The sequence below is a fragment of the Mauremys mutica genome, chromosome 11 (genome assembly GCF_020497125.1).
Source record: "Mauremys mutica isolate MM-2020 ecotype Southern chromosome 11, ASM2049712v1, whole genome shotgun sequence".
In the NCBI taxonomy this organism is placed as follows: domain Eukaryota; kingdom Metazoa; phylum Chordata; order Testudines; family Geoemydidae; genus Mauremys; species Mauremys mutica.
Window position 1 is genome coordinate 5,452,087 of NC_059082.1, and position 13,071 is coordinate 5,465,157.

Sequence of the window (13,071 nt, forward strand, 5' to 3'; positions counted from 1 at the left end):
GCACATCTGGCCAAGTGTCACGTTTTGAAAATCTGGCCTAAATGAGAGGAGAGCTCTCCAGTTTTGGGTGCTGAGCACTTACGAAAATTCTGGCTTTGAAGCCCAATGCAAGTCCCACTGACATCAGGTCCCAAATGAGAGTCTGGTTTTCTAATATGGGTAATCCAGCCCCTCCATTTGGATACTCAGATTGGCATGGTCAACATTATGTTCATGGGGTGAACAAAGGCTTTACAGATCTCATAAGCCATTTTTGCATTGAATATCACAGTAGCAGCACTATTTATGTTCTTCCTTTAGAGATTCTGTTTTTATTTTAAGTAGAGAAGTAACAGTAGAAGCCCAGGTTGTCTGACACAAGTTCACATAAGGGAACGTGCACTTTTACAAACTCCAGATTTAGGCATGAAAATCCTGGGAACATGCGCACCACCAAGAGGGGGAGACATTTCCTGATAGCTCTGGAAGGTAACAGATTTATGTTCTGAATTATCCCAGCATCAGAGAACCAGTCTTTCCTGTGTGCAATGCGAGGCTGCTTACAATCCCTGCTAAAGCCCCAGATGATTTTAGTCAGATTCTTGAAATAACTAAGAGGGAGTTTTGAAGGGTACCACACCAGATATGAACAAGACTCTGGGACGGACACACACCTTTGCTATATTGCTTCTTCTCAGCCCCACCTCCATCTCTGCTGACTGTTGCCATCTATGCAGGTTATTTGAAATCTGCTTTATAAAGAATGCTGGGTCAAACACGACATGTGATCTTAGACTGGAAGGTAGCCTGGCTTCTAGGCATGTAGTTGCTGTAAAAAAGGACAATGAAGGGTGTTGAGCTAATGAAATGTCAATTGTTAATTTAGAGATCTGTAGCATGCTGGATCTTTCTCCACCACCCGCCCTCTCTAGCTGACACAGGAGTCCATAAAGACTACAAAGTTCCCCCATCAACTTGAGTAGGTGACTACTTAGGACAAAAGACCTTAATGAAGACTCTTAATCATGAAGTCCTTACCTGGCCCCTGATCCTGCAAAGACTTAGGGTACGTCTTCACTACCGGCCGGATCGGCGGGTAGCAATCGATTTCTCGGGATCGATATATCGCGTCTAGATGAGACGCGATATATCGATCCCCGAACGCGCTCCTGTCGACTCCGGAACTCCACCAACGCGAACGGCGGTAGCAGAGTCGATATGGGGAGCCGCGGATGTCGATCCCGCGCCTGAGGATGGTAAGTAATTCGATCTAAGGTACTTCGACTTCAGCTACGCTATTCACGTAGCTGAAGTTGCGTATCTTAGATCGATCCCCCCCCTCCCCCCCCCCAGTGTAGACCTGCCCTTAATTTCAAGCACTTGAATGGTTCTGTTAAACTTAAGGGGATCACTCACATGCTTAATGTTAAGCACACACACAAATCTTTACAGGATCAGGGCGTAGGCCCTTACTCGACTGAAAGTCCCATTCAGCTCAGTGGTAGTTCTGCTTGAGTAATGACTACTCAGTGAGAGAACTCTGGATTAGGCAAAAGCTGATCATTCACAGACATACAGCTTCACAAATGCTGCATCCATCTGGGATAACTGGTTGCGTGTGAGCTTAGACCAATAACTCAAAGTTTATCTTACATCTATATAGTTGGTTTAACTTTAGATTTCTGCTGATCTGTTTATTTAATATGTAAATCATTATGTATATATACTAACAAGGTGTTAAATTTTTTGCCCAGAGAACATGCAGCTGCCATTACAGGAAGCTAAGTGCATATTTTAGTGAGGATGTTTGAGAGTTTTAAAAATAAAAGATAAAACTATAGATTTCTCCTTAATTATCGCCATCAAGAATAGCCTCTTGCTGTCAGAGAAGATGTACCATTTTCATGTGAAACCCACCGCCACAAATAAGGAAACCAACTCTAACTTTAAAGGTTCCTGTCTACACCAAGTTTACAAGCTGTTCCATCCTGCTCTTTGAAATGGAATCTTGTACAACACGCATTAGAAAAGCTGGAGGAAATTGGAGATAAAGATTTTTTTTAAGTATGTATATCTCCCAATGGGAAGTTTGGAGCAACAAGGGCAGGAAATGGACTAATATTTAAGCTGATTACCCAAGCAGGATCCTCTGCCTTTTCAGCAGTGCCACGGTCCTTTAGTAAAAAACCATTTAAATTAATTAGAGTTTTGTGAGGGGAAAAAAAGTGATGTCAAATTTTATCTGGAGTGTTAGTGATGGCTGGCTGGAGAGGGGCTTTCAGGGCTGTTAATTGGGTCTGTTTGCTCCAACGCCACAAACACTTTGACATGAAATGTTCTAATAATCATGCAGTGCAGGTGGCCTCTGGTGTCGGCCACATTTCTGACAACTCCAGCATGCTTGTCTGTTCCATTCAGAGCCTGCAAGACTGAGCAGACGGCTTTGGGCCTAACGGTCATTAACCCAAATGTTCTCTGTGTGCAGCCTAGCAACCAATTTAAGTCACCAAGATCTTTAACATTTGTACGGGAAATTCACACAAATAAAAGTAGTGCTGGGCTGTCCTGGCCTTATAGACATGGATCTTATTATGTTTTTTACCTAATTATCAACTTAACTTTTTCTTTATGCATCTGAAAAAAGAGAAGCAGTAACTGCAAGCCCTATTGAGCATAACAGAAGCACAATTTCCCTGAGCTATATTTAAATGTGTGTTTCTGTGTCTATATTTATACATTTGTACTCGGCCATACACACGTAAGATAACTGTCTACAGCTCTAAGAGTAAAAGACAGAAGAAAATATAATATTTAGCTTAGCCTGGTGATATTTAGATCATAATTCACTGGCTTCAAAAGCTCAATCACACATTTAGTTGTGGTTGAAATGCATTTATAGTGTTTTAAACAACATGGCAACACAAAAATTGTTTTTGAACGGCATTACTTGCTGCTATCTTAATAATTAGCTCCTGTCTATGGGTACATTATGCCTAAGGAATTACTTTATATTTTAAAAAAACCAGCAGTTATGGATGAGATGACCTTATCTACTCTGTCTTCCCAGCAGTCAGGATTTTACAGCATAAGAAGAGAAGAGAACAGAATATTGACCAGGAAGAACCAAGGGGTTCAAGCTACATAATGTACTATATTCATCTGTCCAATGTATCAGAGCAGTGTTTAAGAAGTAAAAAAAAAAAAAAAAAAAATCTTAGGATCGCCTTACAATATATAGTGAGAGCTGTTAGAAATTCAAGCATTTTAAGCAACAATAATAAAAATCACTTTCTGAATATTGTATATAATTATGATAAACATTTTACATCCAGGCCATTGCACAAAGCCAGATGAAAACTAAAATTCTACAGAATGTAGGGCATGAATTAAATACTTGATAGATTTGTCCTCTATACAGGGCTATCTCAGGAGGAGAAAATGAGAGAAAGAGAGACTAACCAGGCCTTAAAGACATATCCGCTTCAGAAAGGCAAAATACAGAATAATGCAAATTAGCTGTCAGCTAGTAATGAGCTATAAAATAAAGGTTACTGTGGACTTATGTTTAATAAATAATATTAACAAAAAACTCTTTAATCAAAAGAATCAGTTTCCTGGCACGTAACCTTCCCCCCAAGAGCAGCATTCTCTTCTCCCCTTTCCTTTGGTAGCCCTCTTCCTCCATTCCCATCCCAAACAATGCAGCTTATCTGCCTTGTGTTACTTGTCTAGATTAACTGTAAACTCTTCAGGGCAGGACCTGCCTTGTCAGGCTCTATACAGGCTATGGTGCTAGCTGTGTAACACAAGTTAACAGATTACAACCCTCTGCAGCCAGCCAAGCACAGTTCCCCATACACAGAGACACTGAAACCAGGCAGTCAGGAAGAAAAGGCCAATATGCCACAAAACACCAAGGCAGCAAATAAAAAATAAAGGAGCAAGTCAGTGCTGGCTTTTTGCTGTCAGGTAGGACAGATTGGCAGGGATCTTTGGAGGAGGGGGATTGCCTTCCTCAGCAGCAGGGGCTCAGGTCACATTGCTAGGATCATCTAGGTCAAATCTCATCCAACCAGTTCCCTGCCATTGCAGGGTCCCTGGGTAGTGGACCACCTCAGTCCCTACTACTCCCTGCCTGTGGTAGCCCTCAGAAGGAGTTGTGTAATACTTTAGTCCAGTCCAGGTTATTGGGCTCAGTACAGGGGTGACTTGGTATCGAGTGGCCTGTGATATGCAGGAGGTCAGACTAGATGCTGTAGCATCACCTTTTGGCCTAAAACTCTAGTACTCTATAGCTTCAAGTTTAGGGAAACCGTGAAGCTAAATAGAGCCAGGCACAACCTATACATACACAGCCAGAGTGCCATATGCATTTTGCTACCCACTGTCCCTTCCAACACCAGTACCTGGTCTACCCTACACCAGACTCCACTCACCAAGGCCCACATGTCTCCATCTCCTAGTTAGTGTCTCTCTCTGTCTCCACAGTCCACATAAGAGGTGGCGAGGATGGTCCCCACAGAACAGGCTTCAGTGCCATGTGGGCTTTGTGCAAGCCCTTCAAATTGTGTTGGCTTTCTCCCATTAGGCTGGTGTCTAACTCCATTCAGGGAGATGCCTAAGAACACGTGCTTCTGACATTTTCATTTCTGACGCGTCAATGTTTGAGCTCTGACTTACAGTTTATCAGGACTTCTTCCAAGCACATTTCTGTTGTGCAAAGACAAGAACATAAAAATCTAGTCAGAAGCCAGATTGTATTGATAAAAAATGGATAGCAGCTTGTTTTACACATGCAAATGAGGTGCTAATCACAAAAATTGTCCTTATCAAATAAATAGTTTGCTGATCCAAGCTGTATGGTATGTTGACTCCGAAGTATGTAGATAGGGATCTCTGAACATCATCCACAACAGCAAGTCAGATACATTTAGACACTATTAGAATCATAAAATCATAGACTCTAGCCTCTGTTTGCCAGAAGCTGGGAATGGGTGACAGGGGATGGATCACTTGATGATTTACCTGTTCTGTTCATTTTCTCTGGGGCACCTGGCATTGGCCACTGTTGGAAGAGAGGATACTGGGTTAGATGGACCTTTGGTCTGACCTAGTATGGCCATTCTTATGTTCTTATGACTTGTAGGACTGGAAGGGATTTCAAGAGGTCATCTAGTCCAGTCCCCTGCACTCACCATGGCAGGACTAAGTATTATCTAGACCATCCCTGAAAGGTGTTTGTTTAACCTGCTCTTAAAAATGTCCAGTGATGGAGATTCCATATCCTCCCTGGGCAATTTATTCCAGTGCTTAACCACTTTGACAGTTAGGAAGTTTTTCCTCATGTCCAACCCAAATCGCCCTTGCTGCAATTTAAGCCCATTGCTTCTTGTCCTATCCTCAGAAGTTAAGGAGAATAATATTTTTCTCCCTCCTCTTTGTAACAACCTTTTATGTACTTGAAAACTGTTATGTTCCCTCTCAGTCTTCTCTTCTCCAGACTAAAACCAAACCTACAGTAATTTTTTCAATCTTCCCTCATAAACCATGTTTTCTCGACCTTTAATCACTTTTGTTGCTCTTCTCTGGACTTTCTCCACTTTGTCCACATCTTTCCTGAAATGTGGCGCCCAGAACTGGCCACAGTACTCCAATTGAGGCCTAATCAGTGTGGAGTAGAGTAGAAGAATTACTTCTTGTGTCTTGTTTAAAACACTCCTGTTAATACATCCCAGAATGATGTTTGCTTTTTTTGCAACAGTGTTATGCAGTTGACTCATATTTAGCTTGTGATCCACTATGACCTCCAGATCCCTTTCCGCAGGGCTCCTTCCTAGGCAGTCATTTCCCATTTTGTATGTGTGCAACTGATTGTTCCTTCCTATGTGGAGTACTTTGCATTTGTCCTTATTGAATTTCATCCTGTTCTCTTCAGACCATTTCTCCAGTTTGTCCAGATCATTTTGAATTTTAGTCCTATCCTCCAAAGCACTTGCAGCCTCTCCCAGCTTGGTATTAACCACACACTTTATAAGTGTATTCTGTGTGCCATGATCTAAGTCAGATGTTCTCAACCTGTTTCTTTCTGAGACCCCAACATGTTATAAAAACTCCACAGCCCACCTGTGCCACAATAACTGGTTTTCTGCATATAAAAGCCAGAGCCAGCATTAGGGGGTAGCAAGCAGGGCAGTTGCCTGAGGCCCTATACCACAAGGGCCCCCACTAAGCTACATTGCTCAGGCTTCAGCTCTGGCCCTGGTGGCGGGGATCAGGGCCCTGGACTTCAGCCCCATTCAGTGTGTCTTTGGCTTTCTGCCCAGGACCCCACCGATTCTTATGCTGGCCCTGCTTGGAGGCCCCCCTGAAACCTGCTCGAGGCCCCCCAGGGGGCCCCTGATCCCCGGTGGAGAACCACTGATCTAAATCACTGATGAAGATATTGAACGGCACTGATCCCTATGGGACCCCACTCATTATGCCCTTCCAGCTTGACTGTGAGCCATTGATAACTACGCTCTGGGAACAGTTTTCCGACAAGTTTTGCACCCATCTTATAGTACCTCCATCTAGGTTGTATTTCCCTAGTTTGTCTAGGAGAAGGTCATGCGAGACAGTATCAAAAGCCTTACTAAAGTCAAAATATACCACGTCTACTGCTTCCCCCCCACACATCCAAAAGGCTTGTTACCCTGTCCAGCGGATCAAAGCAAGTTCGATATAACGCGGTTTCACCTATAATGCGGTAAGATTTTTTGGCTCCCGAGGACAGCGTTATATCGAGGTAGAGGTGTATTGCCAATTTCATACATATACAAATCATGAGTCAGGCCCCAAAAATCATGAGACAGTCTTAAAAATAATGGCATTTTAAAAAATAATACATTTTGGGTCTTCTTATTTGGCTCAGATATCTCCTCAATCAGCTCCTTGAGTATTCTAGGATGCATTTCATCAGGCCCTGGTGACTTGAAGACATATAACTTGTCTAAGTAAGTTCTTTCCCTATTTTAGCCTCCGATCCTACCTCATTTTCCCTGGCATTCACTATGTTACATGCTGTTTGGTTCCAATTTCAGCTTTGGTACATGTTGTATTACTTAATATAACATTTTAAAAAATTGAAATGAAAAGCCATTCTGAAATGGAAAATCAAAATCAAAATATTCCATTCGGGTTTTTTCCCCCATGAAATGTTTCTCTTTTGACAAATTGGCATTTTCTGACAGAAGAAAGTTGCATCAGAGAGTTTCTGACTAGCTCTGCAGATAACCCCAGCAAAAGTTTGTTTTCTTTGGGCAACAGCACCAAAGTGATGGAATGTTAAAGGGTTCTATAGAAATGTATAGGATTCTAAGGAAATTACTGTCAAAATCTACAGAAATTAATAGAGAAGGAGATCCTTTTTATAGCTTTTATGAAGCATCTTATCGAATTTTATAGCAGGAATAGAACTCTATTAAATTGGTTACAGAGGCTATAGGGCTATTCTATTAAGTTCTACAGAACTTTCCCATAACAGAAATAAACAGAAGGTGATAGATAGATAGATACTTTGTTCATTGGTTAATATTAATACATATTAATCTAGAAGAGTTTTGTGCTAGCTGTTTAGTATTATTTGAAAACACACACACACACACACACCCCGAGCGCAGCAAGTAGACAATGCACCAGCGCTGGGAGCTAGGCCCCTCGTGGAGGTGGTTTTCATAGAGCGACGGGAGATCTCTCTCCCAGTGCTGCACCGCGACCACACAAGAGACGTTAAAGCGCTGCCATTGCCAGTGTAGACTAGCCCTAAAGAAATTACTGAATTACATTATTTGTGGTTAACTATGAACATATACTGAAGCCACATCCAGATCACTACAAGCCCAGTTTGGGGGTCCCATTCAGATCAACGGGACTACTCGCATGAATAAGGGTTTCCTGTATTGGTCTATATAACTGCATCACAAAAGCAAACTCCACATATTTGAATAGATTAGCAGTCAATTACAGTCCTTCCCACTACAGAAGCAGCCACTCAGTTAACATAAACAAAGAAATTCCCATGTGCTGCAAAGGAAAACCTATTAACTGGTTAAACGTGAATCAGTTGATAAATGGGCTATCAAAGTTCTGAAAACATTTTTAAACAATGACCCTTCCAGTCATGATTTTATACAGCTAAATTCAGCCAGCATAATGTACACACATTGCAGGAAACTGTTTGGATAGAAAACTCTCATATAGCTACAGTTTCCTACATCTGAGGTTATGTAATGCAAGCAGATATACACACTGAAATAGTGACTCCCAGTAAAACACTGCCAGACATTTTAATCACGAGTAAAAGATTCTGGATCAACTTTTCAAAAGTTTCTAAATCATGTAGGCGCTTTGGAAAATTTCAGCATGTATGGACAAGTTTTCAACCAAAACTGAGGGGAGGGATAGCTTAGTGGTTTGAGCATTGGCCTGCTAAACCCAGGGGTGTGAGTTCAATCCTTGAGGGGGCAATTTGGGGATTGGTCCTGCTTTGAGCAGGGGGTTGGACTAGATGATCTTCTGAGGTCCTTTCCAACCCTAATAATCTATGATTCTAAATAAGTGTGGGGGTGTGTATATATATATAATTAATTAAGTCTCTATAACTTTAAAATAACTATTTAAAAATACAGACACTAACCTTCACACTTTCAAGGCCAAATTTGAGATCTGCAGGGAAGTAGGCATGCAAAAAAAAGGACATACCACAGCTGAATTTGCAAAATCCAATTTGCAAAAACAACTGCAGTCATTAGGCATGCAAGAGCAAGACTATGCACTCTGCCATTGGGCCACACTTTATGAAAATCTGGCTCCATCTGTTTAGCACATTTTTTTAACTTCACCTTAAAAAAAGTCCCAGACACCGGACTCACAATAGATGTTTGATACCTAGAATGTTTGAGGGCACAATGTACATATTCACTCATTCTCTCTCTCTCTCTCTCTCTCTCTCTTCCCCCCCCCCCCCGCCTGTCCCATCCCCCCGATCTTTGGAAGAGATAAAAAAAATGGGGGCAGGCAGGGGTGAAGAGCACAAGAAAGAGATGGGCTTAATATTCAGATCAGGATCCAAGCTTACTCAGACAAATTAGCGATCAACATTACCCAAAGAGCCACAGCAGCGTGAATTCATTGTTTCATTTACTAGAGTACTATATATTCAGGGCTGCCCAGAGGATTCCGGGGGCCCGGGTCTTCGGCGGCGGGGGGCCCCGCTTCGGCGGTAAGTCGGCAGCGGGGGGGTCCTTCCGTTCCGGGACCCGCCGCCAAAGTGCCCCAAAGACCCACGGCGGGGACCCCCCTCCGCCGAATTACCGCCGAAGCGGGACCCGCCGCCGAAGTGCAGCCCCCACCGCGGGTCTTTGGCGCACTTCGGCGGCGGGTCCCGGAATGGAAGGACCCCCCCGCCGTCGAATTACTGCCAAAGACCCGGCTGCACTCCGGCGGCGGGTCCCGCTTCGGCTGTAATTCGGCGGCGGGGGGGTCCTTCTGCCCCAGAGAGGAAGGACCCCCCCACCAGCGAAGACCAGGAGCAGAAGAAGCTCCGGGGGCCCGGGCCCCGCGAGAGTTTTCTGGGGCCCCTGGAGTGAGTGAAGGATCCCGCTCCAGGGGCCCCAAAAAACTCTCGTGGGGGCCCCTGCTGGGACCGGGGCCTGGGGCAAATTGCCCCACTTGCCCCCCCCTCTGGGTGGCCCTGTATATATTCATATTTGAACAGTATGACAGGGGACACATTTAGTTTATATTATTCTCACAGCAAAATGACTGACCGAGTATTACTATTTTATCAACCACAATTGGGTAATAACACAGATTGGTTAATAATTAAATCACAGTGTTTTAATATCCTGTGCTGCAAAGAGTCACAGGAGACACATTAAATAGCCACTTGCAGCTTGTGAGCCTCAATCTGAGTATCACTGATTTACAGCTTTATGCTATTTTTAGCATTCATTTGTCTTTCAACAAGAGCTTAGGTATAGCTGGTTTGCTCTTGAACAAGTAATAAAAAATTAGCATTCTAATTAATGCACAACTATAATATACTCAGATCGTAAACTCAGATTGTAGGTTGTTACTGAGGTCCTGATTCAAGAAAGCACTTAAACGCTGTCCTAAATAGGGATGAATTTATGCATATGCTCAAGTCCCATTGGCTTCAGTGTAAAGTATGAGCTTAAGTTCCTATCCTGAACAGGGATGCTTTTCCCGAATCAGGGCCTTGGACTTTCAGCTCTGTTGGGCAGGGACTATCTATTTGCTATTGAGGTACAGCATCTAACACAATGTGGGGTCCAACCCCTGATTAGTGTCACTAGGAGTTGCCATAACAAAAATAAAGGCATATGCATCCCAGTCTCCTGCTGATTTTAAACTCCAGAGCGAGATGCTCTGGAGACTGACTGTTCTAAACCAACAAAAGAGAAGGCAAATTAAAATGAACCATGTGGGTTTGTAAAACAAAAGGCCATTTCATACCCTTGAAAGCAACCTGACAGCAATCAACTCTTCTTGTAATTAAATCCCTCTCCCTTACTGTATTTTTGAATTAGCAAAATTATGAAAGTAATGAAGAGAGGAAATGAGGCACCCATGAGGCAGAATCCTCACCAGTTCAGAACTCTCCTGCTTAGTATAGGACTGAAGAAAGGTTTCTTATTCCACACTCCCCCCTCCATGGCATTTCAGGAATGTCCTGATCCTTCCCTCGGCCAATATCTAACGTTAATTACATGATATGAGCAATTGAGTCTTCTACATCTTCATATATGAAGCAGTGGGGATGCCTTGCGTCACAAATCAGCCTATGCTTATGCGAAGAAGAAGAGGTGTTTCAAAATGCCTTCTAGCGTGGATATAAGGAAAATCTGTTAATTTGTCACTCAGATTTGAGATCTCAGGGTGACCGTTCATCTGTGCAGGACAGTGGGAGAGCAACTAGTCTCTCACTGCAAAAAGGAGATCAAAGGAGAGGTCACAGCTGCCATGGTTTATTAAATGAAAAAAGCTTGCACACTACAGCATCATGGAAACGATGTTTATACCTGAAGTGTTGATGTCCATTCAGATTTTGGACACACCATCAACGAAACAGAAGGATTAAAAATATATGCACATCTTTGGGCTCAGCTATGAGAGAGGTAAAATTGTAGCTAATACTGCATGTGAAGTTTTTGGTGATATTCACTGGAATAAGAGAGATAAAGGGCCAAACTGAGAAGTGGCAAAATCGTAACATCTGTTGAAGTAAATGGCGCTGCGCCTGCTTACGAGGTCTGAATTTGGCCAGTTGACTGCACATCCTTGCAGTTTCTCTTATAGCCTAAAAGCATCATATATTTTCAAATTGTAAGAAATATGTCCTGTCTCGAGACTTGGCCCACCAACCAAGGAAATACACATGTAATTGTGCATGCACAGACTTTTGACTTCAGCATCCCACAGGAAAAAGAATTGGGCTTTTATTTATCTATTGCCTAACCATAGCTATGGCCGATGCCACCCCAAGTTCCACCAATGGAAAACAGCCAGGCAAGTGGGCAGCTGAGAGTTCTGCTTATTGTAGGATGCCCATCCAGGATTACTGCACATATAATGGGATGTAGGACTTCATCTCTTTTTCCAGCAACTCTTTCTCAATTCTTAAAATATGTTAGTACAGCAATGCAGCATTTTCCTCAGAGTTTGAGAACATGGATCTTTTCTTTGTATATATTTTCTCTCCAACACCCTCAAAAGGGACCAGACTCTCTACTGCATTGCACAATCATTCATACCCTGTGTAAAGTAGGTGAAAAATGCTAGTATTTGGATTTGGCAGCATTTTGTCCTGTTCATGTGTTCTCAAATACCCAAGTGACAGGCATGTTAGATACCTGGAGGCACAGACATTTACCTGAAGCCCTCTGTCTTGTATATGTCTATTTTTGAGCGATTACATGGCTTAGCAGATGGCTCACTGATCTGGGACTCAGAAGAACTGTGTTCTATTCCCAGCACTGCCTCTGGCATGCGAGCGTCCTTACAGGTCTCTCTCAAGCTCACTTTTCCCCATCTGTAAAAAGGGGAGAAAGATACTGACCTCCTACATAAAGTGCATTGAGAACGATGGTTGAAGAGTGCTATGCAAGAGCTATGTATTTAATATAGTGTAATGAACTGGCAGGTGAGTAATCCACTGCCATGTAAGGATGGAATAAGAAATGGCCACCCATATGATAGGCCTTATACTGCTAACAGCTAAGTGAGATTTTTGTTTAACTCAAGTAGCAGACAGCTGTGCTTTCAAAACAGAAGGATCCAAGTTCTAGCCCTGCTCTCATATGAAATATCCAGGTCACCATGGTCCTTTGGCTAAATCACCTTGTACCAGATTGTTCCAATTGGAGTCAGTCTATGAGCCAAACGAGCACTTTGGGTATTATCGCGCATGGCTGCTCTGTTGCTCCAAGATGCCAAATGCCCTGCAGAGGCAGGCAGGCGAGAATAAATGATCAGTTGCTTTAAGGCCTTGCAAACCTTGTAGCATAGCCTGCCTCTGATTTCTGTGACATCATGGGTAAACCATGTGACTGGTCTGTGCCTCAGTTTTCCCCAGCTGCTTACTGAGGATTAAATTTCCTTAAGGCCCACAGCCCTTTGAATGCTGAATTAATTGGTGTTGATCAAGTGCCCTAAATGCCTCAGCTGGAAGATGCTATAGAAATATTTTCAGATCATGTACTGCTCGCACAAAGATTTCATACAAATACTCTGTAGATTTGTCAGACCTAGAGAAGAAGGCAGACTGTACGGCCCAGCGTCTGTTAAGGCTACTGTACAGTTCTAGCTGGATAGTTTATGTAATCCTAAATTACTTCTGTGACCCCGAAACACTTTGGTGTGGAGTTTGCTTTTGGATGTGTAGTTCTGTTTAACTTCAAGACTTTGACTGGATGGCAAGGCCAATATATCAACCAATACCCAGTAACCTATGGTCATAAAGCCTTGCTTGCCAGCCTGTATAAAGAATAAAGAGTTATTAAAGTTTAATGTAGGCCTGTTGTTTCCTTTTAG

At 42.9% G+C, this 13,071-nt stretch overlaps 1 long non-coding RNA gene across 1 annotated transcript in view; it reads right to left on the bottom strand.

Annotated features, from left to right (window-relative positions):
• Nucleotides 1–649: 649 nt before the first annotated feature.
• The window catches only part of LOC123344467, a 59,535-nt gene continuing 47,113 nt past the window's right edge, over nucleotides 650–13,071 (bottom strand). The window contains exon 3 of the long non-coding RNA XR_006572562.1: nucleotides 650–808. This is a non-coding gene — a long non-coding RNA (uncharacterized LOC123344467). The remainder of the gene's footprint in view (nucleotides 809–13,071) is intronic.